At 41.3% G+C, this 27,272-nt stretch overlaps 10 non-coding genes and 15 pseudogenes across 10 annotated transcripts; 1 reads left to right on the top strand and 24 right to left on the bottom strand.

The window, feature by feature from the left end:
* Window positions 1-2,579: 2,579 nt before the first annotated feature.
* LOC136762315 (U5 spliceosomal RNA) lies at window positions 2,580-2,694 on the top strand. The gene has a single exon (XR_010820519.1). It is a non-coding gene; the product is annotated as a U5 spliceosomal RNA (small nuclear RNA).
* A 16,542-nt stretch (window positions 2,695-19,236) lies between these two features.
* On the bottom strand, window positions 19,237-19,355 carry LOC136761509 (uncharacterized; annotated as a pseudogene).
* A 215-nt stretch (window positions 19,356-19,570) lies between these two features.
* LOC136760915 (uncharacterized) lies at window positions 19,571-19,689 on the bottom strand (annotated as a pseudogene).
* Window positions 19,690-19,905: 216 nt separating this feature from the next.
* On the bottom strand, window positions 19,906-20,024 carry LOC136761950 (uncharacterized; annotated as a pseudogene).
* Window positions 20,025-20,239: 215 nt separating this feature from the next.
* Window positions 20,240-20,358, bottom strand: LOC136760626 (5S ribosomal RNA). Its single transcript, XR_010820245.1, has one exon. It is a non-coding gene; the product is annotated as a 5S ribosomal RNA (ribosomal RNA).
* Window positions 20,359-20,581: 223 nt separating this feature from the next.
* LOC136762146 (uncharacterized) lies at window positions 20,582-20,700 on the bottom strand (annotated as a pseudogene).
* Window positions 20,701-20,916: 216 nt separating this feature from the next.
* LOC136762518 (5S ribosomal RNA) lies at window positions 20,917-21,035 on the bottom strand. The gene has a single exon (XR_010820715.1). It is a non-coding gene; the product is annotated as a 5S ribosomal RNA (ribosomal RNA).
* A 223-nt stretch (window positions 21,036-21,258) lies between these two features.
* LOC136760855 (uncharacterized) lies at window positions 21,259-21,377 on the bottom strand (annotated as a pseudogene).
* Window positions 21,378-21,596: 219 nt separating this feature from the next.
* Window positions 21,597-21,715, bottom strand: LOC136762495 (5S ribosomal RNA). Its single transcript, XR_010820692.1, has one exon. It is a non-coding gene; the product is annotated as a 5S ribosomal RNA (ribosomal RNA).
* Window positions 21,716-21,929: 214 nt separating this feature from the next.
* Window positions 21,930-22,048, bottom strand: LOC136762459 (5S ribosomal RNA). The gene has a single exon (XR_010820658.1). It is a non-coding gene; the product is annotated as a 5S ribosomal RNA (ribosomal RNA).
* Window positions 22,049-22,272: 224 nt separating this feature from the next.
* Window positions 22,273-22,391, bottom strand: LOC136761839 (uncharacterized; annotated as a pseudogene).
* Window positions 22,392-22,607: 216 nt separating this feature from the next.
* Window positions 22,608-22,726, bottom strand: LOC136761699 (uncharacterized; annotated as a pseudogene).
* A 216-nt stretch (window positions 22,727-22,942) lies between these two features.
* LOC136760743 (uncharacterized) lies at window positions 22,943-23,061 on the bottom strand (annotated as a pseudogene).
* Window positions 23,062-23,283: 222 nt separating this feature from the next.
* Window positions 23,284-23,402, bottom strand: LOC136761857 (uncharacterized; annotated as a pseudogene).
* Window positions 23,403-23,621: 219 nt separating this feature from the next.
* On the bottom strand, window positions 23,622-23,740 carry LOC136762156 (uncharacterized; annotated as a pseudogene).
* A 216-nt stretch (window positions 23,741-23,956) lies between these two features.
* Window positions 23,957-24,075, bottom strand: LOC136761005 (uncharacterized; annotated as a pseudogene).
* A 208-nt stretch (window positions 24,076-24,283) lies between these two features.
* On the bottom strand, window positions 24,284-24,402 carry LOC136761222 (uncharacterized; annotated as a pseudogene).
* A 211-nt stretch (window positions 24,403-24,613) lies between these two features.
* LOC136762545 (5S ribosomal RNA) lies at window positions 24,614-24,732 on the bottom strand. The gene has a single exon (XR_010820742.1). It is a non-coding gene; the product is annotated as a 5S ribosomal RNA (ribosomal RNA).
* Window positions 24,733-24,941: 209 nt separating this feature from the next.
* LOC136761711 (uncharacterized) lies at window positions 24,942-25,060 on the bottom strand (annotated as a pseudogene).
* A 227-nt stretch (window positions 25,061-25,287) lies between these two features.
* Window positions 25,288-25,406, bottom strand: LOC136762544 (5S ribosomal RNA). The gene has a single exon (XR_010820741.1). It is a non-coding gene; the product is annotated as a 5S ribosomal RNA (ribosomal RNA).
* A 209-nt stretch (window positions 25,407-25,615) lies between these two features.
* LOC136761779 (uncharacterized) lies at window positions 25,616-25,734 on the bottom strand (annotated as a pseudogene).
* Window positions 25,735-25,961: 227 nt separating this feature from the next.
* LOC136762658 (5S ribosomal RNA) lies at window positions 25,962-26,080 on the bottom strand. The gene has a single exon (XR_010820852.1). It is a non-coding gene; the product is annotated as a 5S ribosomal RNA (ribosomal RNA).
* Window positions 26,081-26,290: 210 nt separating this feature from the next.
* Window positions 26,291-26,409, bottom strand: LOC136760902 (5S ribosomal RNA). The gene has a single exon (XR_010820300.1). It is a non-coding gene; the product is annotated as a 5S ribosomal RNA (ribosomal RNA).
* A 225-nt stretch (window positions 26,410-26,634) lies between these two features.
* Window positions 26,635-26,753, bottom strand: LOC136761204 (uncharacterized; annotated as a pseudogene).
* Window positions 26,754-26,963: 210 nt separating this feature from the next.
* Window positions 26,964-27,082, bottom strand: LOC136762429 (5S ribosomal RNA). The gene has a single exon (XR_010820628.1). It is a non-coding gene; the product is annotated as a 5S ribosomal RNA (ribosomal RNA).
* Window positions 27,083-27,272: the final 190 nt, after the last annotated feature.

Genomic DNA, 27,272 nt, shown 5'->3' with positions numbered 1-27,272 from the left:
TGTTGATCTATGAACTCTGTCCTATAATGATATAAATTCTGCTTAGCTAACTTTTAAGATAACATAGTAATGACTTTCTGATTATAACCAGCTCTTTGATTTTTGTGTATAAAAGCTCTGACTGTTAAAATGAAGGCAGAGCGACTTTGGGATCTACTTGAGTCACTGTTCCTCTCCACGCTGCGTGTATTAAAGGCATTGCAACTAACGCTCCAACCTGGTTGAAGATGATTGTTCTTCCACATCAGATTTGACATTACTGTATGTATGCAGGCCCTTGTAATTGCTTTTCCAATACTGCCAACTGGTTATTGATGATTGATTTCACATTGTGGTACGAGTATCGAGTGAATTGAGTGCTATCCACCCCAGCAACACAGTGATAACATGGAGCCGGCAAGTCATCCAGGTCACAATAGAGGTCAAGCAGTGGGAGGAGGAAGACGTGGTGGTCAAAGGAATGGAAGGGGACATGCACCCCTTCTGAGAGGTGGTCGTGGGCCTCGTCATAGAGGAGGGCTTAGGCCTCACCAGAGAGGCAGCCATGGGCCTCATTTGAGAGGTGTTGGGGGAACGTGGTAGAGGACAAGGCCACGGACCAGACAGCGGCAGCAACAGCAAATAGTGTCCAGTGAAATCCGAGAAATAGTTGTAGAGCATGTTGTAAATCATGGCATGACCATGACTGAGGCAGCTACAATGATTCAATCAAACCTCAGAATCAACTCAGGATCAACTGTGGCCTCAATCATCAGAAATTTCCGTACTGAGAAGCGGCAAGTCTTCAGCATGCACTAAACATTAGGCTACTCTCAATTGTCAAATGACTGTATACTGCATACCAATGTGTAGCACAGAGTATAGTGTGCCTTTTGAAAGAAATGCAGACAGAGTGAAGCAGCTGATGACTGAGTATGTTCAGGTATGTTCAGTTTCAAGATGCCTCTTGTGAAAAATGGTTGTGAGAACCTGAACCTGAACACAGGGCTGATGGAAATTCAGAAGTACAGTAATCAATCCTTTGTTTTACACTAAGCCAGGTGAGGAACACTGCAGTTGACATTTTACTGTAGTTTTGTTCTTTTTTGTAGCTAATTATTGTTGCATGGATTCAAAGAAACCTATGGTGTGATTTGATTGTATTGCATCAATACATTTCAGATTTTGTTCAATGATTCCACTGTGTCTGTAGTATTCTCTCTACTAGTCCTTTTACAGTGATGTATTTATGTGTAGTACCATAATGAAACATGTATCACATATTTTGTACTACAATATTTAATGATTGTACGAACAACTACACAGTGAAACTATCGGTATCTTCTGTGTGGGTGATCTAAATAAATGTTACTATGGTATTTCATGATAAATGAATTATTTGAACCAACAAGTCTGCAAGTGCAAGGTTTCTTTAAAGATATGAATGCACAATGCAATGTTTTGAACATTGGACAGCCTGTGTTACAATTGATGACCGTTTTGAGTTTTGTGTCTAGAGTTTTGAAAAATGACATCAAGGTTCTGAAATTAGTGACAAAGTGATTGTAAAAAACTGTATATTCATCCTATTTAATGTGCTCTTTTAAAATGTACTTTTCTTTTTTATGTTGCCATTTCTGTTCTACCAATGTTTCAGTTGTTAGCCAAAGATTGACAGAGTACATCTCATACACACAGGCCAGACAGCAAAGATTTCTTTTTGAAATTCAATTACAAATGCTGCATGAACTCATCAATACGATTAGAGCTCCTGAAAGCAATATAACTAACTCACTCTACAGCATCTCATTAGCAGTGAAAAGAAACCAAGAAAGTTGGGACAGTCGACTGTTTACCACTATGTAACATCACCTTTTCTTTTAATAACACTTATTAAGCACTTGGGCACTGAAGACACCACTTGGTTAAGTTTAGCAAGTGGGATTTCCCCCCATTCATCCATTATGCATTTCCTCAGCTGCGCAACTGCACAGGGCCTTCGTTGTCTTAATTTGCACTTCATAGTGCGCCACACATTCTCAATTCGGAGACAGGTCAGGACTGCAGGCAGGCCATGCTAGCACCCGCACTCTCTGCCTACGCAACCATGCGCTTGTAATCTGGGCAGAATGTGGTTTGGCGTTATCCTGCTGAAAAATGCAGGGACGTCCCTGGAAAAGACGATGTCTGGATGGCAGCATATGTTGCTCCAAAATGTGTACATCTCTTTCTGCAAAAATGGTGCCCTCACAGATGTGCGAGTTACATGACAGACAGACACTCATACACACTGTCACACCCACACACACACACACACTTTCACAGACAGACACACGCACACACACTCACTTTCACACAGAGACAGACACACAAACACAGAGACAGACACACACACACTCACTTTCACACAGAGACACACAAACACATACACTTTCACACAGACACACACACACATACATACATACATACATACATATATAAGGAAAAGAAACAATACATTTAAAAATCACAAAAAGATGTAATAAAGTACAGAAAATCTAAATGTAATAAAATGTGATCTTTAATACACACAAATATGTATGGCTGGTCGGATGCGTCTTGGACTCGGGTTCCTCTTCATTACGTATAATGCTTTTGCCTTTTGCTATAGCTTTCCGTGGAGGGGATCGTGGGTGAGTTTGTACCATTCTTGGGAGGCTCTGCCTTGTTGGGGCGGAGCTGTGATCCAGGTGAACAGCAGATCGGACATAGGTGGGCATGTGGGCGGAGGAGGAAGGCCGGTCAAGCAAATAAGCTTGCTAAGGTACGCAGCAGCAGCAAGCAGCCCCACCATCCAGTCAGCCAGCCAGTCTGGCTGGCAGTGACTGAGTGGTTGACAGACGGCAAGCAACGGAATGTACGTGCTCTGTGATGTCATAGGAGTCACCTGAGAGAGATGTTTGTGATGTCATCGCTGAGCTGGCTGGCTCTGTGTGTCTTGCTGGCTGTGTGTGTGTGTGTGAGAGAGAGAGAGACTTTTTGACTTTTATCAGACTTCATTGCCTGTTTGCAACACGCAATAATTCATACAAAAGAAAATAAATAAATAAATAAAAAATAGTGTTCCCCTTTGTTTGTCTCCCCCCAACAAGCATTAACTCCGCCACTGATCTGTACACTTTTAAAGAAAGCAACCCAATACACACAACAAAACAACCATCAAATACTAAACCCTATAAATGAATTACATAATAAAAACCAACTCCCTGTCATACAATTCACAAAGGGCATCATTAATACACCAGACCTGTTCAAAACTCTCCAAATCATTCATCAGCCTGTAATAGTTAAACTCTAGTCTGACTCTGCACTTGACCAGCATGGCAAACACTCTCACTGCATCCTCACTGCCCTCCCCACACACTCTGTTCTTCCTAGTCTTATAGACGGCCATTTTAGCCTGGCCCAGCAAGAAGTTTACCAGCTGGTCCACATGTTTGGTCTTTCTGGTGTATCGCGCCCCTAAAATAAAAACCTTTGTGTTAAAAATCAGGTTAAGATCAGTAAAAAGACGAGTTAAAAGACTAAAAATGGGTGACAACCGAGAGCAAGTGCTGAAACAGTGAAACACGGTCTCTCTCTGAGCACAGAATGGGCAGGCGTCGGACACAGCAGGGTTAAGAACAGTAATAAAAGAATTGACAGCAATAATGGTGTGTAACACCCTCCACTGCAGATTGCCAGCTCTCTTATTGAGGGGGGCTTGTACAGGCTTCTCCAGGCGGGCGCAGTGTCTTCCCCCAGCCCCAGCCTGTAAAGTAATTTTAGGAATCACAAAGAAACAGTTGAAAGTGCTAAATAAGTATTTTGATGCACCATATTAATTTAGGAAATTTACATGTTGTTTTTCATCAGCTTCTGTATCTGATGGCTCCACATCACTGGCTGGATTGACAGCAACGACACTCTAAAAAAAGAAGTGTTAAGTTTGAGCATTCAGGACTTGTTTTGAAGATCCTGAATATCACTGGTCCACAATTTATCTGTGAAACTATGGGTTAATCTCCATATACAAAATACTTTTCACACACACTTTAAATTTACAACTAAATTTACATGTTGATGTCTTTCGTCAGCTTCTGTATTTGATGGCTCAATATAACTGGTTGCATTAACAGCAACGGCACACTACAAGAAAATAACATTATATTTAAACATTCAGGACTGGTTTAGCATCACCTCGAATATCCCTAGCCCTTGAGGTCGATTGTTATTGTGGTCTTCAAGACCAGTGCTTCTCAACCTTAGTCCTGGAGGAGGCCCACTGTCTGCTGATTTTCATTACAACAACATTGTAGGTTATATCAGTGACTGTGGTCCTAAAGTACCCCTATGCCTGCTGTTTTTTTTCCAGTTGAGCTCTTAATTACCTAATTGGCTTAACTGAAGCCATTTAACCCTTTTCCCAGGTCTTTGGTTGTTGATGAGTTACAAAGAGCTGGATTGTGGCCCGCCATGACTGGAAGTGAAGAACACTCACTCTAGGCCTTTAACTTAATGTTCATATGTAGGGGCCTATCCATCTGATTTGTTTTTGCACATTTATTAACAGAAAAATTGATGGTACGTGAAATCATCTGAGCTGAAAAACATAATGTTCCACCAATAATAAAATAAATGTATTAATTAAAATTATAGAGATAATAGAATGTTCACAGATTATTAGTTCAGAAAATAAAATATTTTTTTATATCTTAAATAGAATTAACACTCAAATCAGTTGTAGGGTAAACAAGGTCTATTTTTTGGATTGATTTTATAATTATACATGTATGGCTGCATGAAGCTTACCTGAGAATCTGATATTTTAGTAACTTTGTTGCTTCTTGTTGGGTAGTCCACGTTTGCCGCCGTTCTTTTTCTGTAAATGTAAATCAAAAGGCAATAATTACATACTGTAATTAAAATACAAAAAGTATAAACATTGTATTATTATTTTTGTATCCTGTTTCTCCATCTCGATGCTGTTCTTTTTGGAATTGCATATCTAGGTTTACTTAAATACTGTTTATAAGATTGTAAACTCATCATCCAAATTTCTTCATTTGCCAAACTTTATGTAGTGCGCTTGCAGTTTCAGAAGAAGAAAAAAAACTGTAACAGATGGGATATGTAGTACTTTATACTCGAGTGGTCTATGCGATTACACCCTGTTGGTGTTATTAAGAACGCCAAGTACCAGAATGCAGAGCGGGACTGTTTTTTGTGCCGTGACTTGTCGGGGGAAAAACGGACGAGAAGGTGAAGGTAGTATGGCGGTGATGCACGCGTTGGTGAAGTGGGAAAGCGGGGTCGACAAAGACTCTTACAGCGTGATTCCCACTGCTTGCTTTCGCAATTTTGATTTATTCAGCATTGCTGATGATGACGAAGAGACGACTCGAAACTTCAGAGCAGAGTGGAGAGATTTGAAATGAATGTTTAAGTTATTAATGTGTTGTACGTCTAACATACTCTTATAACATGGTAGGTGGTGGTGAGGGCGCTAAAAACTCGTCATACTTGACTGGCATTTGTAAGAACGATTTATTGTGTGTTGTGCTTTACAATAAAATCCCCCAAATCACAAAATAAATTAAACCAGATATAATTTAACTTCAGTTTTGATTCAGTGTTGGCTGTTCATCTTAATTTGTATGGTCAAAGCACAGTATTTTTATGACAAATAAATATAATCCCCAAATATCTGTGGACATAATGCAGGGTTTTATTTATTTTATTTTTATTTTAGGAAAAGAAGGCGAACTAAGAAGAAAACTTAATGACCTAACAAAAATGCCCTGTCCTAAAATGAAGAGAGTACCTAAACCAAACAAAAAACTTCAAATTTCAGATGATAGTGACCTTGATGAACCACAGTTACCGGTGAGATAATTACTGCAAATATTAAATAAATGTATTGCAGGATTGTTTTTTTTTAATCATATTCATATATATATATATATATTTTAATTTTAAACTCTTTTCCTCTCTGAATACAGCACAAAATAAGAAAGAAAACCGATGGAGCTTCAAGAATTAGATCCCGTCATATTCTACAGACATTTAAAGAGTCCAGTGAAGTTGAGCTACAGCAAAACGTTAAGCAGCTCGAAAAGGAAAACACAAGACTTAAAAATGAAAACCAATGTCTTCGAAACCGTATGGTTGATGGTAAGTTTTTTTATTTATAGCAAATAATTCCTTACCTTGATAAATGTTATTCTTCAGTAATTTAGATTCCAGAGTAATGTATTATAGTTGATCATACTGAAGTAATCTAGAACCACAATACAGACTCTTAATGTGCACTGTCTAATAGTTTAATAATACTGATTATTAAATAAAGTTTTTCAACATAACTTCATAATCCTACATTAATGACTATATGCATTACATTAGACCTGGAAATTCTTGTATTTTATCTTTTTTATTTTTTTCGTAGCTAATGTTAATGACCCACAAAAAGGTCAGTTTGCCAATAACATAGAGCAAGTCTCTCAAGTATAATTGCAGGCATTGATGGTTTTGTTTTCACTTTGCATTAAATATATTACTAGAAATGATTATCATTTAATACTAAGGTTTTTTTCTCCAGAGATTCCAGACCTTTTGGACAATCTGAAAAAAATTGTAACAAAAGCCACATTTATCAGCAATGAAGACAAAAGTGTGTCACCATCAAGTGGTTCTGACAGCCCCACAGCAAATTGTTCTGAATCTGACAAAGAATCACCAAAACAGGTATAACACTCTTGGTCTACAATATTACAAAGACAAGGTAAAAATATATATATTGAAAACAAATATTGGTTGTAAACAATCTAATGATGCTACATTATCAGTTATATTCATAGTTATAGTTGATAATAAGAATGTAATTGAATTATGGGTGTCACAGATTCACTGACTTTATTATGTCTGTAAATTAATAAACTTAGAATTGAGACATACTGTGGTCTTTAATAACACATTTCTGTAACAAAATCACAGCCTTACTGATAATGTATTCCACTTAACATAATATAAGAATAGTTTGGGGATAAACTTGTTTTTTATTTACCATTGTCTTTTAGGTGGAAAAGTTCCCAGGCACTGGAGTTTACATTGACAAACTGTCCTGGATCCTTGCAGAGAGGTGCAGCACGAATACGTCATATGCAAGAACCCTGACGGTTGTTGTCTTTGACTTTCCAACATTACTAAAGAGCAATCTTCGTGGTGGTGGCAGCAAGAGAGATCCAACTTCGGAGACATTAAGATCCTCATTGATGTTATTGAGGATCATATACAGCTGCCTTCGGAAGGACACGACGTGTTTCAGTTGCGGGGCTTTGCAGCCCAGCGGGACCCTCTTAATGCCGGACATCAGCTGCCCGAGCCGGTGCGGATGAACGGAGGGACGTTAGACAGCGTTACCTTCCGGGCAGGAGCAGCGAGCGGCAACACCGGGGTGAAAGTGTCGTCTAACACTGTGCCATTAGCCACTAGCTGATTGAGCAGATCAGTGGTTTTTAAGAAGATAACAATGGCAGCAGACTTGATATTTTCACACCCTGCTACCTCCCCAACCGCTAACACACACTGCTCTAGGGGGCAGAACTGCACCGGAGCGATCTTGACTCCATGGCGTCGGGTCAGTTTTTCAAAAGACGCATTCAGGGGGTCCGACCCCCCGACCCGGGAAGAACTACCGGTACTCCCCCCTCCCCTCCCCTGTTCCCCCACAATAAGAAAAGCACTGAAAACAGAAGACAAAATAAACAAACTGAAAAAAGTAAAGCAACAAAAAAACGCAGCCAAAGGACAGAGCTCTCAGCAGCACTCCCGCTCACTGCAGACCCCTCCCACACACTCCCAGCTGAGAGAGAGAGAGAGAGAGAGAGAGAGAGAGAGTTAGTGTCTGTCTGTCTCTCTCTCTCTCTCTCTGTAGATGCATCATAGGGAACATATGTAACAATCTCTCTTTTTGTTTACCAAAAATGAGAATGAACGTATTTCAAGTGGGTGTTGCCTTGGTTGGAAACGTTTTAAGATTATTTATGAAGTGTAAAGTGGATTTGTCTCAGTTCTCCGTAGTTTTCAATGTATGTGCCATTCAGTAGCGTTCATGTTACAGATGTGCCCTATGCAGTGGTAGGGTCAATAAAATGTCAGTAAAACTTTATTTTAGCAATTATGGAGGGGAAGAACTGCAAATAGCGGGTCCCCACTAATTATCTAACTTACCAACAACGTTTCAAATTAGGTCTTGCGAAGCTGCCAAATAATGCTGTATAATCGTATGTGTCTTCATACACCGGCTGCTATAGTCTGATAGCTTTGATTATATATACATATTTTCTCGTGAACCACAAATGCTATTTGCTTGATTTTTACAGAGTATGTTATAAATACCATTGTTATGAAGCCTGACAAATTGTATGCTGTAATTATGAATATTTTCAAATCATTTGTTTGTTTTTCCTAACATGTTACAAATGTTCCCTATGTGAAAGATGCATTATATCTTAATAACGTCTAAACAATTAAAGATATACAGATTATTATTTTCGGTAAAGTTATAACACATTGCTATTAACTATGTGTGTCAGTAAAAGTTTAAAAAATCCTAATAATTTTTTATTGATCCTGCAAAATAGGTGTTTAGGGAACATTTGTAACATTAGGGTTACGATTTGCCATAGACGCGGAATGAGTTTGATTGTGATGTTAAATGGGGTTTAAAGACGCAGTCGCCTCGGTGCTGATTACTATTGCTGTGTTTCTCCACTTCTACTCCATGCTTGGGAACGCCCACATCCAGTGACGTCAAAACCGGTGGAAAAGCGGGCCGGTTCAAAAAAGATCAGCTGGATCCCAGGCCGAGCAGCAGCTCCGGCTCCAGCACCGGCACCATGTCGCTGGAAAAGCGCTAAGTGAGCTCACAGTGAGCTCAGTGTAATGTCTGCTCTGGTGAGCTCACAGTGTGACCTAGTCGTTAGTTCACGTCTTCACTGGGTAGTCCATGACAACTCAATTCTTGGGCTTAATTGGTCAAAATGACCATTGGTTGAAGGTACTCAGGGACTGATGTGTAGAGAGACTTATTAAACCTGCAGGATTGTGGTTTTCCCAGAACAGAATTAACCAGTGTAGCGTTATGTTGGGTGTATTCTGATAAGAGCATTTTAGCTCTGAGCTGAAGCACTGATCTAAAGAAGACCTCTCCCCCCCAAATTTATCAGATTTCCTTAACTCATCAGCATGTGAACTGGTTTACATCAAAGTGACAGTCTTGGGAGGATGGCACCAAGAATGGGCCAAATAGCTTGGAATCCCTGCTGTGAGATGTCTGGGGAAGGGGGCCTGTAGGAAATAAAAACTCTTTGAAATGGACGAGAGCCGAAATCCCGACACAGAGCTACGAACCCGTGCCAACCGGCATTTCCAAAAGATGGCATGGATTGACATCAGTCATACATCAAGCCCCCCTCCAATAGGACACTGGGGGCTGAAGCCGAAATCCAATCTCACAAACTAAAGAACCAATCACCTATTGATCTGACAGGCGTATAAAGGGTAACGCACGGCATCTCTCTCTCTCTCTCACCTAAACCAGTAACTCGCTGCCACAGCTCAACTTGTATCTCTGTTGCCAGAACCGGAACCAGAAACCAACTAAGTCTTTACCAGCAACAGAAGGGTTAAACTGGGAGAAGGAGATTGAGCCGTACGAAGAATTCTTTTAAAGGACTTTATTAAATAAAGAACTTTACAGACTGCGCTGCCCGCCTGTGCCCAGCCATCCAGCTGGACAATTGACTAAGTCGACTGAATACGAAAGTCATTTAAATAGCTATTTGAGTCTTAAGAAACTTGACCCTTGGAACGAACAGGGCCCTGCTTTCCTCAAAGACTTTGTCTTCAAGTAACTACGGTGGAACCCTGCTTACAAAGAAGATTTTGTGCACAACCTTGGAGCCTTCAAACCAGTGGAAAATCTGTTTGGAAAAGACTCTACATTCGCGAAACCCCAACTTCCAGGTGCATCGACTGAGTGGAAGTTCTTGGACAAAGCCGAACCGGACTGCCTTTGTTCCAAACCACACGGACCTCGTGCCGTGTGCTGTTATCTGAGCCCGAAGCCAGAGAGGCCTCTCTGCGACGAAGTTCACATAAGTTTAACAGTTTGGAGTTTGTGATTCATGACATTTGAGAAATCAATTAGAAATGTTAATCTGTGATTCATAACTCTAGAATGTGTAATATCATTTAGTTTTCTTAAATATAAATGTGTGTTGCATTCAACTGTTTTGTTGATAATTTTAGAAATAAAATCTGTCAACGCCGAGAAATATCTTCTCATTCCTGTTTAACTGTTTAGTCTGAAATTGACACAAGTTAATAGACACCAGATTATAGGTGGCCCTGCCTATCCTTAATCATTGAATAATAATCAGTTAAGGGAAATTGTGGTAACAAGTAATGATAGGATCTTTCTCTCCACCTAAACGTTAATGAGACTGATATATATATAACGAGAAGTTACCTGACATAAATACTAACCTGCATAGTTATTGAATGTCTGACTAACAATACTAATGAGAGACTCACCTTCGTCTTACTAACCGGTATTGTAGTCAATGTGTTTATAACCTTTTTTGTTTAATGATTTGTGTGTTATCATATGCGATCCCATGGTCTTTGATTTGGTCACGGAAGTGATTTGTCTTTGATTTGTTGATCTAGAGTTGAATTTTAATTAGTTTTTCCCTTTTGTATAATTAGTGTAGTGCTACATTTAGTCTTTGTTTTTGAATAAATTTGACAATTTATATCTTTGGAATTGGTGTCTGCGTCCAATTATTACAGAAATTGAGTTCTACAAGATTCCAGGATTCGTGATAAGGTGATACTATAAATTCACTTCTTTAATTGAATTTTATAAGTGTACCTTACGCTACACCTTTGACCACCACGTCTTCCTCCTCCCACTGCTTGACCTCTATTGTGACCTGGATCACCTGCCGGCTCCATGTTATCGCTGTGTTGTTGAGGTGGATAGCACGCATTTCACTCGATACTCGTACCACAATGTGAAATCAATCATCAATAACCAGTTGGCAGTATTGGAAAAGCAATTACAAGGGCCTGCATACATACAGTAATGTCAAATCTGATGTGGAAGAACAATTCCTTTATCCCTCTGTTCTCCACCAGGGTTGTGCTGTTCGCCTCGATTGGCAAGTTTGCAGTGTGAGGAGTGGATCCATGTCGTCGTTCCTAGGCACTTCACAGCTGTGTGGGTGGTCAGGAGCACCTGGTAGGGCCCTGTCCACCTGGGCTGTTGGGAGGACTTTCTCTTGTGTGCTTTGATATACACAGTCACCTTGCTGGAAGGGGTGGTAAACCTGCTGGGATGGTTCAGTCTGGGCGGCTTTCATCTGTGAATGGACAGCTTCGAAAGCACGTGTTAGTCCCATACAAAAAGACAACAGAGCATCATCCATCAAGTGGATGTCCATTTCCCTTACAGACAATGGAGGAGTGATGGAGAGTCTCATAAGTCATCCCATAATAATCTCACACAGAGAAAGACCTGTTTTTCTCAATTTGCTGACGATTTCATTGTCATTAGGACTATAGGAAGGGGATCTGGACGTTTGAGTCCTGTTTGTTTGCATATATTAGACAGCTTATTCTTTAATATCCCATTTTGTTTCTCCACTGCTCCAGCTGACTGAGCCTGATGGGGCAGTGAAAATGTTGTTTACCTCGCAGGGCTTTGCATAGTTCCTGCACTATTGTCCCAGTGAAGTGAGTGTTCCTATCACTGGAAATTTCCCTGGAATGCGAAATCTACATATAACATCCCTTAACTGTATTTTTGCTACTTTTACTACTTCAGCCTTCCTACGGGATAGGCTTCAACCCATTTAGAACACCTATATATTATTACAAGTATATATTCATATCCACAACATTTAAGCTTTTGAACACAATCTATTTGCATATTGCAGGATTATGAGCTTGACAAATGTGGCAAGTTCTACAATATTGCTAAGCTGTTACTATAAAACCTGGGGCAAACCAATTTAAAAGACTGATGCACACATCCCCCCTTTGCCCGTGTGGCCAACACCATGCGCCACATGGGCAAACCAGGGAAAGAGTGCCTGTGAGGCAACCAATGCATTAGCAAATGTTTGAGCTCTCTTATGGAAGGTGCAGTGGCCAGTTGCAATTTCCTGGAGCTTTTACAGTGCATCTCAAATTAAATTTCATCCAGCCCCAGGTCATAAAAGTCAAACCCTAGTTACGACATACATAACACATACATTTTGTTGCTTCAAAGAGAATACAAAAGTCAGCAAAACATTCTTTTTTACAAATTCAGTTTGTAAACTGTATTGTACATATATTTGTTGCGTTTTGATTTATAAACATTATACATTGTACAAATCTTAAGTGAAGGGCAATGGACTGATTCTGACTTCATGGCTGTCATTCTATTCATTTGAATAATGTGACATCTCCACTAATAGTACATTATAAATTAAACTATCAATAGAAGAATATGTGCTACTGCGGACGTCATCTGAGCAGTTTCACAATATATTGTAGATTCCTATAATCTGGAAAACCTTTAATTATAGTATTTTAACTTATTTCTCCACTGAGTCAAGCATCACTTCAGCGTAGTGGACCTCAGCATTGGTCTGTTCAAGTTGCTGTGAGGCTGTCTTTAAAGCCGCGCCCTCGGCCTACTGTGTCTCAACAAGAACACCAGCATCTTCTCCATATGGGTCAGACATCGGTTCCTTCAGGACACGATTCATAATATGCATATCTGCCATGTGGAATAAATCAGTCTGAAGACACAATGTGTGGTTCACACAACATCAGAGATCGTCCTTATAAAAGGCATCTCTATCACATTAGTTGACATTCGCACAATCTATAAGGTTTCTAGTAAAGGGACAATTCAAAATAATAATAATCTTGATTCTAATTTATCTCATTTATCAAATTATTTCAGTACAGCACTCAGCTGTCGTCAGCAGCATCATATCTCCTGTGTTTATTGAATCAGCTTTACTTCCTAGTGTAGATACTCTTTTTGTGTGGAGTTGTCAAAGTTTCAAAACAATGTGCTTATCTTTGTCCTTTTATCTAACTTAAATACCTGAGAACATTACAATAACTATTACAGCAGCTCCTTCAACACCATAGTTAATAGTAGTTGGGTAAATGATGGCAGTTATTAATCTTTGTTTCTCAATTCATTTTTTACCAATAAACCATAATTTGAAATTATTTCCATACTCCTATTATTCCTATTTTCATTATTATTAGTTTTATGCGGTTGTCATCTAGTATGTGATGTATTCGTCTGTATCAACATCAATATTATTATCATTATTAATACAAGCAGTGTAAATTACCATTCATTACACTCTTGCTCTGTTTGTAATAAGTTATGAACCCTTACACGTACTTACAGTCTCTGCCTTGTCTCTGACTTCTCTCTCTCTCTCTCTCTCTCTCTCTCTCTCTCAGGCTGCTTGTCTGCTCAGGCGAACAGGGGGAGCAGAGGAGCACATACGGCCCTTGCCCCCTGCCCCCCTCTTCCTAATTGATAGGGTATTTCTGTTTGTGAAAGGACTATTTCCAAACAGTTTTATAACTTGCCATGACTATGTTTCATTAAATTAGTTATGTTACACCTTTAGTTATACCTGTAGTAACTTCATTATTTTCCCTCATATTCCAGTCAATCACCATCAGAGTCTCTCGTGGCAGTACATTTGTCTCACACAGAACAAACTCTCCTTTCTCAACCGCTTTCAATTTTGGATAACATCGCACTGCATCCCAACAGCTGTTCTTTCTCCTATTCCTAATTTCTTACAAGAAAATGCAAGTTATATTTGATCGATTTGTATTATTACTATTTATATACATTTCACTACATTATTGTAGTTAATGAATGTATTTAATCTTTGGAAAATAAGCCTTTTCATTGATCTCAATAATGATGTCCAGGTACTTCAGGAAAGCACATTTTCAAAAAATGTGTCCAGTCAATGATTTCCCCAACTAAGAACCTGCGTGGGCACTAAGACTGTCCTCCTGCGCGGCTCATGTCTTTATTGTGTCACTTCCTCCTATTGAAGTCCAATCTACACCAGTACAGGTTCAGAAGAACTGTTCCCGAATCCAGATTGAACTGATCAATAGTTAATTTCTTACCTACACATTGTATTTAGGGATCTATTTCTAGGGATTTAAAAACTCTTCATTGTGGAACTCATAGCTTCCAAATGAGCACATCGTTAATTTCCTGGAGTATCTGGTTATCTATTTATCAATATGTAAGAAACCTTCACCGAATGTTTGTGGTTGCCTCGGATTCCTATTTCTAAATTTGGCTCTAATTCCATTTCTAACATGTTACTTTTAACTTCTGTATTCGTAAGACCTATTTAAATAACTTAATTTTGTATTATTATTTCTGTTTGCAATAGCATTCTGTGTACAGTTAAATGCTGACTTTCTTGTAGGTCTGTTATTACAACATATTTAACTGGCGTTTTTTAGCTATCATTCTGTAACTATTTGTGACTTATGACTCTCTTAGTCATATTCTGGACTATACAGTACATGAAAAAGTCAAAATATGGACATTTACCTTGCGCAAACTGAAAACGTACAAACATACAAAGAGACACATATTAATTTATATCCATAGTAAATTCAGATACCATGGTTTTGGTTGGCATGTTATATTGACCTGCAGTGTCTCAAACTACCCTTATTTATTACTTATCTAGTAATTTTCCTTCAGTATCTTGAGGACTGTCATTTATACTGAAAAACATATATATATATTTTTAATTTGTCTTCGGGGCATTCAGATTGAATTATGCCTGTTGTCTTTTCTTTCTTTTCTCTAACAAATGTTTTAAGATAGCTAGCTTTGGTTTCTCATTTCTTAATGCTTTGTATTCCTATTTTGCAAAACCGTTTTTAGGTGCTCAAGTCTATCTGAATCAAAAGTCCCATCTTCTGGAAACCTTAATTTTCTGTCACCTATTGTCCAGTCAAACGCACCGCTTCACTCCATAGTTATCATACATGTACCTTACATGTGTACCTTTAAGTGGCGGGTCGCCCGTCTTACTAGAGCTGTTCCCACACAGTAACACGTTTTCCCATTTTCTATGTATCGTTTTGTACACAACAACCAAGGCGTGCAAGCCCGCAAAATAACAATAAACGACAGGGGAGAAAACATAGCAAAAAACAAGAAAACACAAATAATACTAAATCCTATATAGGAATAACAACAAACATGCTTTTCAATGTTTGCATTTATAGAACTTGTATATAACTTAATGACTTTTCTTCATTTACCATAAACACTATAAACTTCTATAAACTATAAACACGTTATTTTATATTATCACCGGCGTATCAGATATTGAACAATTAATTAGCGCTCCTTTTTTTTTTTTTTTCTAATAGTAGGTCAAACCTACGCTGCAGTTTACAAACACACTTAAGCCTGCGGGAACCCAGACAGGAAAACACAGTCCTGTTCCTTCACAAACAAGAAGACACAGTCAAGTCTATGGTAACCCTAAGAAACCATGCTCCTCGGTTATTGGTGTCAATGGATCTCATTATCCTGAAACTTTCATGATCGAAACATGGAATACTGTTTGTCAGTTTCCATAAAATTATGCATTAAGAGTAATGCAACAGTCACTTATCATTTTGAGCAGCTGTATCAATTGATAGTTAGATCTTTGTAATGAAATGAATAGACAGTGATCTCAGATGTAATGTGTGAATTGCATTTTGAAATGGTAATACTTTGATGTAAGTTGTGTCATTTTAGTTCAATGAACAAATGATCTGAGGTTGATGTGTATTGTATCCAAGCAATTGTAAAAAAGTGTTAGAGTTTTGAAAAATGTGCATTTTGATCATCGAGTGTGAGTTTAGTGTCTAGAGTTTTGAAAAATGACATCAAGGTTCTGAAATGAGTGCCAAAGTGATTGTAAAAAAGTGTAATATCAGGGGACAGTGGCTATTAGTGATCTGGCCTTCCGTGGCCTCTGTATTAATGTAACAGGTCACATTGTATGTGTACACTGATACTTGATAGTATAATATAGTACAAGTAAAAAACATACATAGGTATCATAGAAGTATTTTGCAGAAATGATTATGGATAGTTATCAAAATGGAGAGGAAATGCTAAATCCAGTCTCCCCAGGCTGAGCTTCTATTGCTGCACCTGCTGGCCCCACTATATGGATAGAGCCACACCAAGTACAAGAGTCTCCCCATTGCTATTTATATCTCCCTATCCAGTCTTCTTTAAGTGTCAGGGTGGGGTGCCTATTCCCCTGCATGCTTTGAAACCTATAGCACCTGGGACGCACACTTGGGATCCGGTTCCTCTGCCCCTCACATACACATGAGGAATCCCAGGTGCTCAATACGTCATACTGTCTCTTTCATCTCATGTGTAAACTATGGACAAATACATGACTAAACGTGTTTAGTTGCTTTTCCCAGAATGCTTTGTGCCACGATATGCAAATAACGGGGACTATGATTGGCTCCCTGACATTACCCACACTGCGACTGATGCTACCCATTTCACTACCCAACAAAGACCCATAATATGCGTGTATGCATAGTATGTGTGTGTGTTTCTGTGTGTGTCTGTGTCTGTCTGTCTGTGTGTGAAAGTGTGTGTGTGTCTGTCTGTCTGTCTGTCATGTAACTTGCACATCTGTGAGGGCACCACTAATGCAGAAAGAGATGTACACATATTGTTTATTTTCCATATATATGTATGTATGTATGTATGCATGTCCAATTGCTTTGACAATACAAATGAATTGAATTGAGAGGGAGAGAGAGAGAGTAAGAGAGAGAGAGAGAGACAGACAGACAGACAGACAGAGAGACACACACACACACACACACACACACACAGAGAGCCAGCCAGCCAGCTCAGCGATGACATGACGAGCCTCTCTCAGCTTACTGCTATGACATCACAGAGCACGTACATTCCGTTTAACAAATCGTTAAACAAAAAAGGTTATAAACACATTGACTACAATACCGGTTAGTAAGACGAAGGTGAGTCTCTCGTTAGTATTATTAGTCAGACATTAAATAACTACGCAGGTTAGTATTTATGTCAGGTAACTTCTCGTTATATATATATCAGTCTCATTTACATTTAGGTGCCGAGAAAGATCCTATTTGTTACCACAATTTCCCTTAACTGATTATTATTCAATGATTAAGGATAGGCAAGGCCACCAATAATCTAATGTCTATTAACTTGTGTCAATTTCAGACTAAACAGTTAAACAGGAATGAGAAGATATTTCTCGGCGTTGACAGATTTTATTTCTAAAATTATCAACAAAACAGTTTAATGCAACTCACATTTATATTTAAGAAAACTAAATGATATTACACATTCTAGAGTTATGAATCACAGATTAACATTTCTAATTGATTTCTCAAATGTCATGAATCACAAACTCCAAACTGTTAAAGTTATGTGAACTTCATCGCAGAGAGGCCTCTCTGGCTTCGGGCTCAGATAACAGCACACGGCACGAGGTCCGTGTGGTTTGGAACAAAGGCAGTCCGGTTCGGCTTTGTCCAAGAACTTCCACTCAGTCGATGCACCTGGAAGTTGGGGTTTCGCGAATGTAGAGTCGTTTCCAAACAGATTTTCCATTGGTTTGAAGGCTCCAAGGTTGTGCACAAAATCTTCTTTGTAAGCATGGTTCCACCGTAGTTACTTGAAGACGAAGTCTTTGAGGAAAGCAGGGCCCTGTTTGTTCCAAGGGTCAAGTTTCTTAAGACTCAAATAGCTATTTAAGTGACTGACACTTTCGTATTCAGTCGACTTAGTCAATTGTCCAGCTGTAAAACTCCACTGATCAGGTGGGTCTGTGAAGTTATTTATTTAATAAAGTCCTTTAAAATAATTCTTCGCTCAATCTCCTTCTCATAGTTTAACTCTTCTGTTGCCGGCAAAGACTTGGTTGGTTTCTGATTCCGGTTCTGGCAACAGAGCTACAGGTTGAGCTGTGGCAGCGAGTTTCTGGTTCAGGTGAGAGAGAGAGAGAGAGAAAGACTGTCCGCTGTTCCTTATAGTCTGTCAGATCAGTAGGTGATTGGTCCCTGAGTTCTTGAGATTGGATTTCGGTTTCAGCCCCCAGTGTCCTATTGGAGGGAGGCTTTATTTATGACTGATGTCAATCCATGCCATCTTTTGGAAATGCCGGTTGGCCTGGGTTCGTAGCTCTATGTCGGGATTTCGGCTCTCATCCACTTCAAAGAGTTTTTATCACCTACAGGCCCCTTTCTCCAGACATCTCATAGCAGAATTCCAAACTATTTGGCCTCTTCTCGGTGCCATCCTCCCCAAAACTGTCACTTTGATGCAAACCAGTTCCAAGCTGATGAGCTAAGGAAATCTGATAACTTTGGGGGGGGAGAGGTCTTCTTTAGATCAGTGCTTCAGCTCAGAGCCCAAATGCTCTTATCCAAATACACCCAACATAACGCTACATATGTATGTATGTATGTATATATGTGTAGAAGGAAAATTAGAAATTATTTTCTTACACCTGTTTTTCTCTCTTGTATACTTAAGAAAGATACGGTCAAGCTAGAAGGTCAGCCCAGAAGATAGTTTGATTTCTGTTTGTTATTTACGATGAGAACCTTGGAGACATTGTCAAACGGTATGACCTACGTGCCTGTTCCCTAAAACCATGTGTTGACCTATGAACTCTGTTCTATAATGATATATGTTCTGCTTAGTTAGCCTTTAAGATAACATAGTAATGACTTTCTAGCATGTATGGATGTATGTATGTATGTATATATATATATATATATATATATGTATGTATGTCCAATTGCTTTGACAATACAAATGAATTGAATTCAGAGGAAGAGAGAGAGAGAGAGAGAGAGACAGACAGACAGACAGACAGCTCAGCGATGACATCACGAGCCTCTCTCAGCTGACTGCTATGACATCACAGTGCACGTACATTCCGTTGCTTGTCGTCTGTCAACCACTCAGTCACTGCTAGCCAGACTGTCCCTAAGACAAAGTGTACAATACTTCAATTATATCTCCTCCAGACAGATAAAGAGTATTAAGAGCTACGATGAAGTTACCCAGGAGACGTAAAAAGCTTGCATCACCTTGTATTTCCTGGAGGTCACCCATCCAAGTACTAACCAGGCCCTGGCCCGTTTAGTTTCCAAGGTCTGATGAGATCGGGCACGTTCAGGACGGTGTGGCCGCAAGCCGAGATGCCTGGCTGCATGATGTCTCTTAAAGGCTGGCGGGTATTGACGGAAGTTCCAGCAAAAAAAAAAGAAATAAGAAAAATGGAGGGAAAAATATCAGTGCAGCAAAGGGTGTTAAATGTAGCTGGGTACGTGTACAATACTTCAATTATATCTCCTCCAGACAGAAAGCGAGTATTAAGAGCTACGATGAAGTTACCCAAGTGATGTAAAAAGCTTGCAGCACCTGGTATCTCCAGGAGGTCTCCCATCTAAGTACTGACCAGGCCCTGCCCCGTTTAGCTTCCGAGATCTGACGAGATCGTGCGCATTCAGGATGGTGTGGCCACAAGCCGAGATGCCTGGCTGCATGATGTCTCTTAAAGGCTGGAGGATATTGACAGAACTTCCAGCAAAATAAAGAAGAAAAAAGAAAAATGGAGGGAAAAATATCAGTGCAGCAAAGGGAGTTGAAAGTAGCCGGGTACGTGTACAATTCTTCAATTATATCTCCTCCAGACAGAAAGAGAGTATTAAGAGCTATGATGAAGTTACCCAGGAGACGTAAGAAGCTTGCAGCACCTGGTATTTCCAGGAGGTCTCCCATCCAAGTACAGAATAGACACTGCCCCGTTTAGCTTCCGAGATCTGATGAGATTGGGCGCGTTCAGGACGGTGTGGCCGCAAACCAAGAGGCCTGGCTGCATGATGTCTCTTAAAGGCTGGCGGGTATTGACGGAACTGCCAGCAAAAAAAAAAGAAATAAGAAAAATGGAGTGAAAAATTTCAGTGCAGCAAAGGGAGTTGAAAGTAGCCGGGTACGTGTACAATTCTTCAATTATATCTCCTCCAGACAGAAAGAGAGTATTAAGAGCTATGATGAAGTTACCCAGGAGACGTAAGAAGCTTGCAGCACCTGGTATTTCCAGGAGGTCACCCATCCAAGTACTGACCAGGCCCTGCCCCGTTCAGCTTCCGAGATCTGACAAGATCGGGCGCGTTCAGGACGGTGTGGCCGCAAGCCGAGAGGCCTGGCTGCATGATGTCTCTTAAAGGCTGGCGGGTATTGACGGAACTTCCAGCAAATAAAAAAAAAAAAAGAAAAAAAGAAAAACGGAGGGAAAAAAATCAGTGCAGCAAAGGGTGTTGACAGTAGCCGGGTACGTGTACAATTCTTCAATTAAATCTCCTCCAGACAGAAAGAGAGTATTAAAAGCTACGACGAAGTTCCCCAGGTGACGAAAAAAGCTTGCAGCGCCTGGAATTTCCAGAAGGTCTCACATTCAAGTAATGACCAGGCCCTGCCCAGTTTAGCTTCCGAGAGCTGACGAGATGGGGCGCGTTCAGGACGGTGTGGCCGCAAGCCAAGAGGCCTTGCTGCATGATGTCTCTTAAAGGCTGGCGGATATTGACGGAACTTCCAGAAAAAAGAAAAAAGAAAAAGAAAAATGGAGGGAAAAATATCAGTGCAGCAAAGGGTGTTAAAAGTAGCCGAGTACGTGTACAATACTTCAATTATATCTCCTCCAGACAGAAAGAGTGTATTAAGAGCTAAGATAAAGTTACCCAGCAGACGAAAAAAGCTTGCAGCACCTGGTATTTCCAGGAGGTCTCCCATCCAAGTACTGACCAGGCCCTGCCCCGTTTAGCTTCCGAGATCTGACGAGATCGGGTGCATTCAGGACGGTGTGGCCACAAGCCAAGACGCCTGGCTGCATGATGTCTCTTAAAGGTTGGCGGGTATTGACGGAACTTCCAGCAGAAAAATAAAATAAAAATAAAAATAAAAAGATGGATGGAAAAATATCAGTGCAGCAAAGGGTGTTGACAGTAGCTGGGTACGTGTACAATACTTCAATTATATCTCCTCCAGACAGAAAGAGAGTATTAAGAGCTACGATAAAGTTACCCAGGAGACGTAAAAGCTTGCAGCACCAGGTATTTCCAGGAGGTCTCACATTCAAGTACTGACCAGGTCCTGCCCCGTTTAGCTTCCGAGATCTGACGAGATCGGGCGCGTTCAGGACGGTGTGGCCGCAAGCCGAGATTCCTGGCTGCCTGATGTCTCTTAACGGCTGGCGGGTATTGACGGAATTTCCAGCAAAAAAAAAAAAAAAAAAATAGAAAAATGGAGGGAAAAATATCAGTGCAGGAGAGGTTGTTGAAAGTAGCCGGGTACGTGTACAATTCTTCAATTATATCTCCTCCAGACAGAAAGAGAGTATTAAGAGCTACGATGAAGTTACCCAAGTGATGTAAAAAGCTTGCAGCACCTGGTATTTCCAGGAGGTCTCCCATCTGAGTACTGACCAGGTCCTGCCCCGTTTAGCTTCCGAGATCTGACGAGATCGGGCGCATTCAGGACGGTGTGGCCACAAGCCAAGAGGCCTGGCTGCATGATGTCTCTTAAAGGCTGGCGGGTATTGACGGAACTGCCAGCAAAAAAAAAGAAATAAGAAAAATGGATGGAAAAATTTCAGTGCAGCAAAGGGTGTTGAAAGTAGCCGGGTACGTGTACAATACTTCAATTATATCTCCTCCAGACAGAAAGAGAGTATTAAGAGCTACGATGAAGTTACCCAAGTGACGTAATAAGCTTGCAGCTCCTGGTATTTCCAGGAGGTCTCCCATCCAAGTACTGATCAGGCCCTGCCCCGTTTAGCTTCCGAGATCTGACGAGATCGGGCGCATTCAGGACGGTGTGGCCACAAGCCAAGACGCCTGGCTTCATGATGTCTCTTAAAGGTTGGTGGGTATTGACGGAACTTCCAGCAGAAAAATAAAATAAAAATAAAAATAAAAAAATGGATGGAAAAATATCAGTGCAGGAAAGGGTGTTGAAAGTAGCCGGGTACGTATACAATTCTTCAATTATATCTCCTCCAGACAGATAGAGAGTATTAAGAGCTACGATGAAGTTACCCAGGAGACGTAAAAAGCTTGCAGGACCTGGTATTTCTAGGAGTTCTCACATTCAAGTACTGACCAGGCCCTGCCCCGTTTAGCTTCCGAGATCTGATGAGTTCGGGCGCGTTCAGGACAATGTGTCCGCATGCCAAGAGGCCTGGCTGCATGATGTCTCTTAAAGGCTGGAGGGTATTGACGGAACTTCCAGCAAAATAAAGAAGAAAAAAGAAAAATGGAGGGAAAAATATCAGTGCAGCAAAGGCTGTTGAAAGTAGCCAGGTACGTGTACAATACTTCAATTATATCTCTTCCAGACAGATAGAGAGTATTAAGAGCTACGATGAAGTTACCCAGGAGACGTAAAAAGCTTTCAGTACCTGGTTTTTCCAGGAGGTCTCCCATCCAAGTACTGACCAGGCCCTGCCCCGTTTTGCTTCCAAGATCTGACAAGATCGGGCGCGTTCAGGACGGTGTGGCCGCAAGCCAAGCGGCCTGGCTGCATGATGTCTCTTAAAGGCTGGAGGGTATTGACAGAACTTCCAGCAAAAAAAAATAATAATAAGAAAAATGGAGGGAAAAATATCAGTGCAGCAAAGGCTGTTGAAAGTAGCAGGGTACGTGTACAATTCCTCAATTATAACACCTCCAGACAGATAGAGAGTATTAAGAGCTACGATGAAGTTACCCAGGAGACGTAAAAGGCTTGCAGCACCTGGTATTTCCAGGAGGTCTCCCATCCAAGTACTGACCAGGCCCTGCCCCGTTTAGTTTCCGAGATCTGACGAGATCGGGCGCATTCAGTACGGTGTGGCCACAAGCCGAGAGTCCTGGCTGCATGATGTCTCTTAAAGACTGGCGGGTATTGACGGAACTTCCAGCAAAAAAAAAAGAAAAAAATAAATAGAAAAATGGAGGGAAAAATATCAGTGCAGCAAGGGGTGTTGAATGTAGCCGGTTACGTGAACAATTCTTCAAGTATATCTCCTCCAGACAGAAAGAGAGTGTTAAGAGCTACGATAAAGTTACCCAGGAGACGTAAAAAGCTTGCAGCACCAGGTATTTCCAGGAGGTCCCACATTCAAGTAATGACCAGGCCCTGCCCCGTTTAGCTTCCGAGATCTAACGAGATCAGGCGCGTTCAGGACAATGTGGCCGCAAGCCAAGAGGCCTGGCTGCATGATGTCTCTTAAAGGCTGGTGGGTATTGACGGAACTTCCAGCAAAAAAAAAAAAAAAAAAAAAGAAAAATAGAGGGAAAAATACCAGTGCAGCAAAGGGTGTTGAAAGTAGCCGGGTACGTGTACAATTCTTCAATTATATATTCTCCAGACAGAAAGAGAGTATTAAGAGCTACGATGAAGTTCCCCAGGAGACGTAAAAAGCTGGCAGCACCTGGTATTTCCAGACGATCTCCCATCCAAGTACTGACCAGGTCCTGTCCCGTTTAGTTTCCGAGATCTACCGAGATCGGGCGCGTTCAGGACTGTGTGTCCGCAAGCCGAGAGGCCTGGTTGCATGATGTCTCTTAAAGGCTGGCGGATATTGACGGAACTTCCAGAAATAATAATAAAGAAAAAGAAAAATGGAGGGAAAAATATCAGTGCAGCAATGGGTGTTGAAAGTAACCGGGTACGTGTACAATACTTCAATTATATCTCCTCCAGACAGAAAGAGAGTATTAAGAGCTACGATAAACTTACCCAGCAGACGTAAAAAGCTTGCAGCACCTGGTATTTCCAGGAGGTCTCCCATCCAAGTACTGACCAGGCCCTGCCCCATTCAGTTTCCGAGATCTGACGAGATCGGGCGCGTTCAGGATGGTGTGGCCGCAAGCCGAGATCCTGGCTGCATGATGTCTCTTAAAGGCTGGCGGGTATTGACGGAACTGCCAGCAAAAAAAAAAAAGAGAAATGGAGGGAGAAATACCAGTGCAGCAAACGGTGTTGAAAGTAGCCGGGTACGTGTACAATACTTGAATTATATCTCCTCCAGACAGAAAGAGAGTATTAAGAGCTACGATGAAGTTACCCAGGAGTTGTAAAAGCTTGCAGCACCAGGTATTTCCAGGAGGTCTCACATTCAAGTACTGACCAGGTCCTGCCACGTTTAGCTTCCGAGATCTGACGAGATCGGGCGCGTTCAGGATGGTGTGGCCGCAAGCCGAGACGCCTGGCTGCATGATGTCTCTTAAAGGCTGGCGGGTATTGACGGAACTGCCAGCAAAAAAAAAAAAAGAGAAATGGTGGTAAAAATATCAGTGCAGCAAAGGGTGTTGAAAGTAGCGAGGTACGTGTACAATTCTTCAATTATATCTCCTCCAGATTGAAAGAGAGTATTAAGAGCTACGATGAAGTTACACAGGAGACGTAAAAAGCTTGCAGCACCTGGTATTTCCAGGAGGAAACCCATCCAAGTACTGACCAGGCCCTGCCCCGTTTGGCTTCCGAGATCTGACGAGATCGGGCGCGTTCAGGACGGTGTGGCCGCAAGCCAAGATGCCTGGCGGCATGATGTCTCTTAAAGGCTGGCGGGTATTGACGGAACAGCCAGCAAAAAAAAAAAGAGAAATGGAGGGAAAAATATCAGTGCAGCTAAGGCTGTTGAAAGTAGCCGGGTACGTGTACAACTCTTCAATTATATCTCCTCCAGACAGAAAGAGAGAATTAAGAGCTACGATGAAGTTACCCAGGAGACGTAAAAAGTTTGCAGCACCTCGTATTTCCAGAAGGTCACCCATAAAAGTACTGACCAGGCCCTGCCCCGTTTAAATTCTGAGATCTGATGAGATCGGGCGCGTTCAGGACGGTGTGGCCGCAAGCCGAGAGGCCTGGCTGCATGATGTCTCTTAATGGCTGGCGGGTATTGACAGAACTTCCAGCAAAAAAAAAAAAAAAAAAAAAAAGAAAAAGAAGAATGGAGGGAAAAATATCAGTGCAGTAATGGGTTTTGAAAGTAGCCGGGTACGTGTACAATTCTTCAATTATATCTCCTCCGAACAGAAAGAGAGTATTAAGAGCTACGATGAAGTTACACAGGAGACGTAAAAAGCTTGCAGCACCTGGTATTTCCAGGAGGAAACCCATCCAAGTACTGACCAGGCCCTGCCCCGTTTGGCTTCCGAGATCTGACGAGATCGGGCGCGTTCAGGACGGTGTGGCCGCAAGCCAAGATGCCTGGCGGCATGATGTCTCTTAAAGGCTGGCGGGTATTGACGGAACAGCCAGCAAAAAAAAAAAGAGAAATGGAGGGAAAAATATCAGTGCAGCTAAGGCTGTTGAAAGTAGCCGGGTACGTGTACAACTCTTCAATTATATCTCCTCCAGACAGAAAGAGAGAATTAAGAGCTACGATGAAGTTACCCAGGAGACGTAAAAAGTTTGCAGCACCTCGTATTTCCAGAAGGTCACCCATAAAAGTACTGACCAGGCCCTGCCCCGTTTAAATTCTGAGATCTGACGAGATCGGGCGCGTTCAGGACGGTGTGGCCGCAAGCCGAGAGGCCTGGCTGCATGATGTCTCTTAATGGCTGGCGGGGATTGACAGAACTTCCAGCAAAAAAAAAAAAAAAAAAAAAAAGAAAAAGAAGAATGGAGGGAAAAATATCAGTGCAGTAATGGGTTTTGAAAGTAGCCGGGTACGTGTACAATTCTTCAATTATATCTCCTCCGAACAGAAAGAGAGTATTAAGAGCTACGATGAAGTTACCCAGGAGACGTAAAAAGCTTGCAGCACCTGGCATTTCTAGGAGGTCACCCATCCAAGTACTGACCAGGCCCTGCCCCGTTTAAATTCCGAGATCTGACGAGATCGGGCGCGTTCAGGACGGTGTGGCCGCAAGCCGAGATGTCTGGCTGCATGATGTTTCTTAAAGGCTGGCGGGTATTGACAGAACTGCCAGCAAAAAAAAAAAAGAAAAATAGAGGGAAATATACCAGTGCAGCAAAGGGTGTTGAAAGTAGCCGGGTACGTGTACAATTCTTCAATTATATCTCCTGGAGACAGAAAGAGAGTATTAAGAGCTACGATGAAGTTACCCAGGAGACGTAAAAAGCTTGCAGCACCTGGTATTTCTAGGAGGTCTCCCATCCAAGTACTGACCAGGCCCTGCCCCGTTTAGCTTCCGAGATCTGACGAGATCGGGCGCATTCAGGACGGTGTGGCCGCAAGCCGAGAGGCCTGGCTTCATGATGTCTCTTAATGGCTGGCGGGTGTTGACGGAACTTCCAGCAAAAAAAAAAAAAAAAAAAAAAGAAAAAGAAAAATGGAGGGAAAAATATCAGTGCAGTAATGGGTTTTGAAAGTAGCCGGTTACGTGTACAATACTTCAATTATATCTCCTCCAGACAGATAGAGAGTATTAAGAGCTACGATAAAGTTACCCAGGAGACGTAAAAGCTTGCAGCACCAGGTATTTCCAGGAGGTCTCACATTCATGTACTGACCAGGTCCTGCCCCGTTTAGCTTCCGAGATCTGACGAGATCGGGCGCGTTCAGGATGGTGTGGCCGCAAGCCGAGATGCCTGGCTGCATGATGTCTCTTAAAGGCTGGCGGGTATTGACGGAACTGCCAGCAAAAAAAAAAAAGAAAAATAGAGGGAAATATACCAGTGCAGCAAAGGGTGTTGAAAGTAGCCGGGTACGTGTACAATTCTTCAATTATATCTCCTGGAGACAGAAAGAGAGTATTAAGAGTTACGATGAAGTTACCCAGGATACGTAAAAAGCTTGCAGCACCTGGTATTTCTAGGAGGTCTCCCATCCAAGTACTGACCAGGCCCTGCCCCGTTTAGCTTCCGAGATCTGACGAGATCAGGCGCATTCAGGACGGTGTGGCCGCAAGCCGAGAGGCCTGGCTACATGATGTCTCTTAAAGGCTGGCGGATATTGACGGAACTTCCAGCAAAAAAAGAAAATAAAAAGAAAAATGGAGGGAAAAATATCAGTGCAGCAAAGGGTGTTGAAAGTAGCCTAGTACGTGTACAATTCTTCAATTATATCTCCTCCAGACAGAAAGAGAGTATTAAGAGCTAC

Source organism: Amia ocellicauda, chromosome 10 (assembly GCF_036373705.1).
Source record: "Amia ocellicauda isolate fAmiCal2 chromosome 10, fAmiCal2.hap1, whole genome shotgun sequence".
NCBI classification, from domain to species: domain Eukaryota; kingdom Metazoa; phylum Chordata; class Actinopteri; order Amiiformes; family Amiidae; genus Amia; species Amia ocellicauda.
The sequence above is the reverse complement of the archived record's forward strand: the minus strand, read 5'-3'. Positions and strand labels throughout refer to the sequence as shown.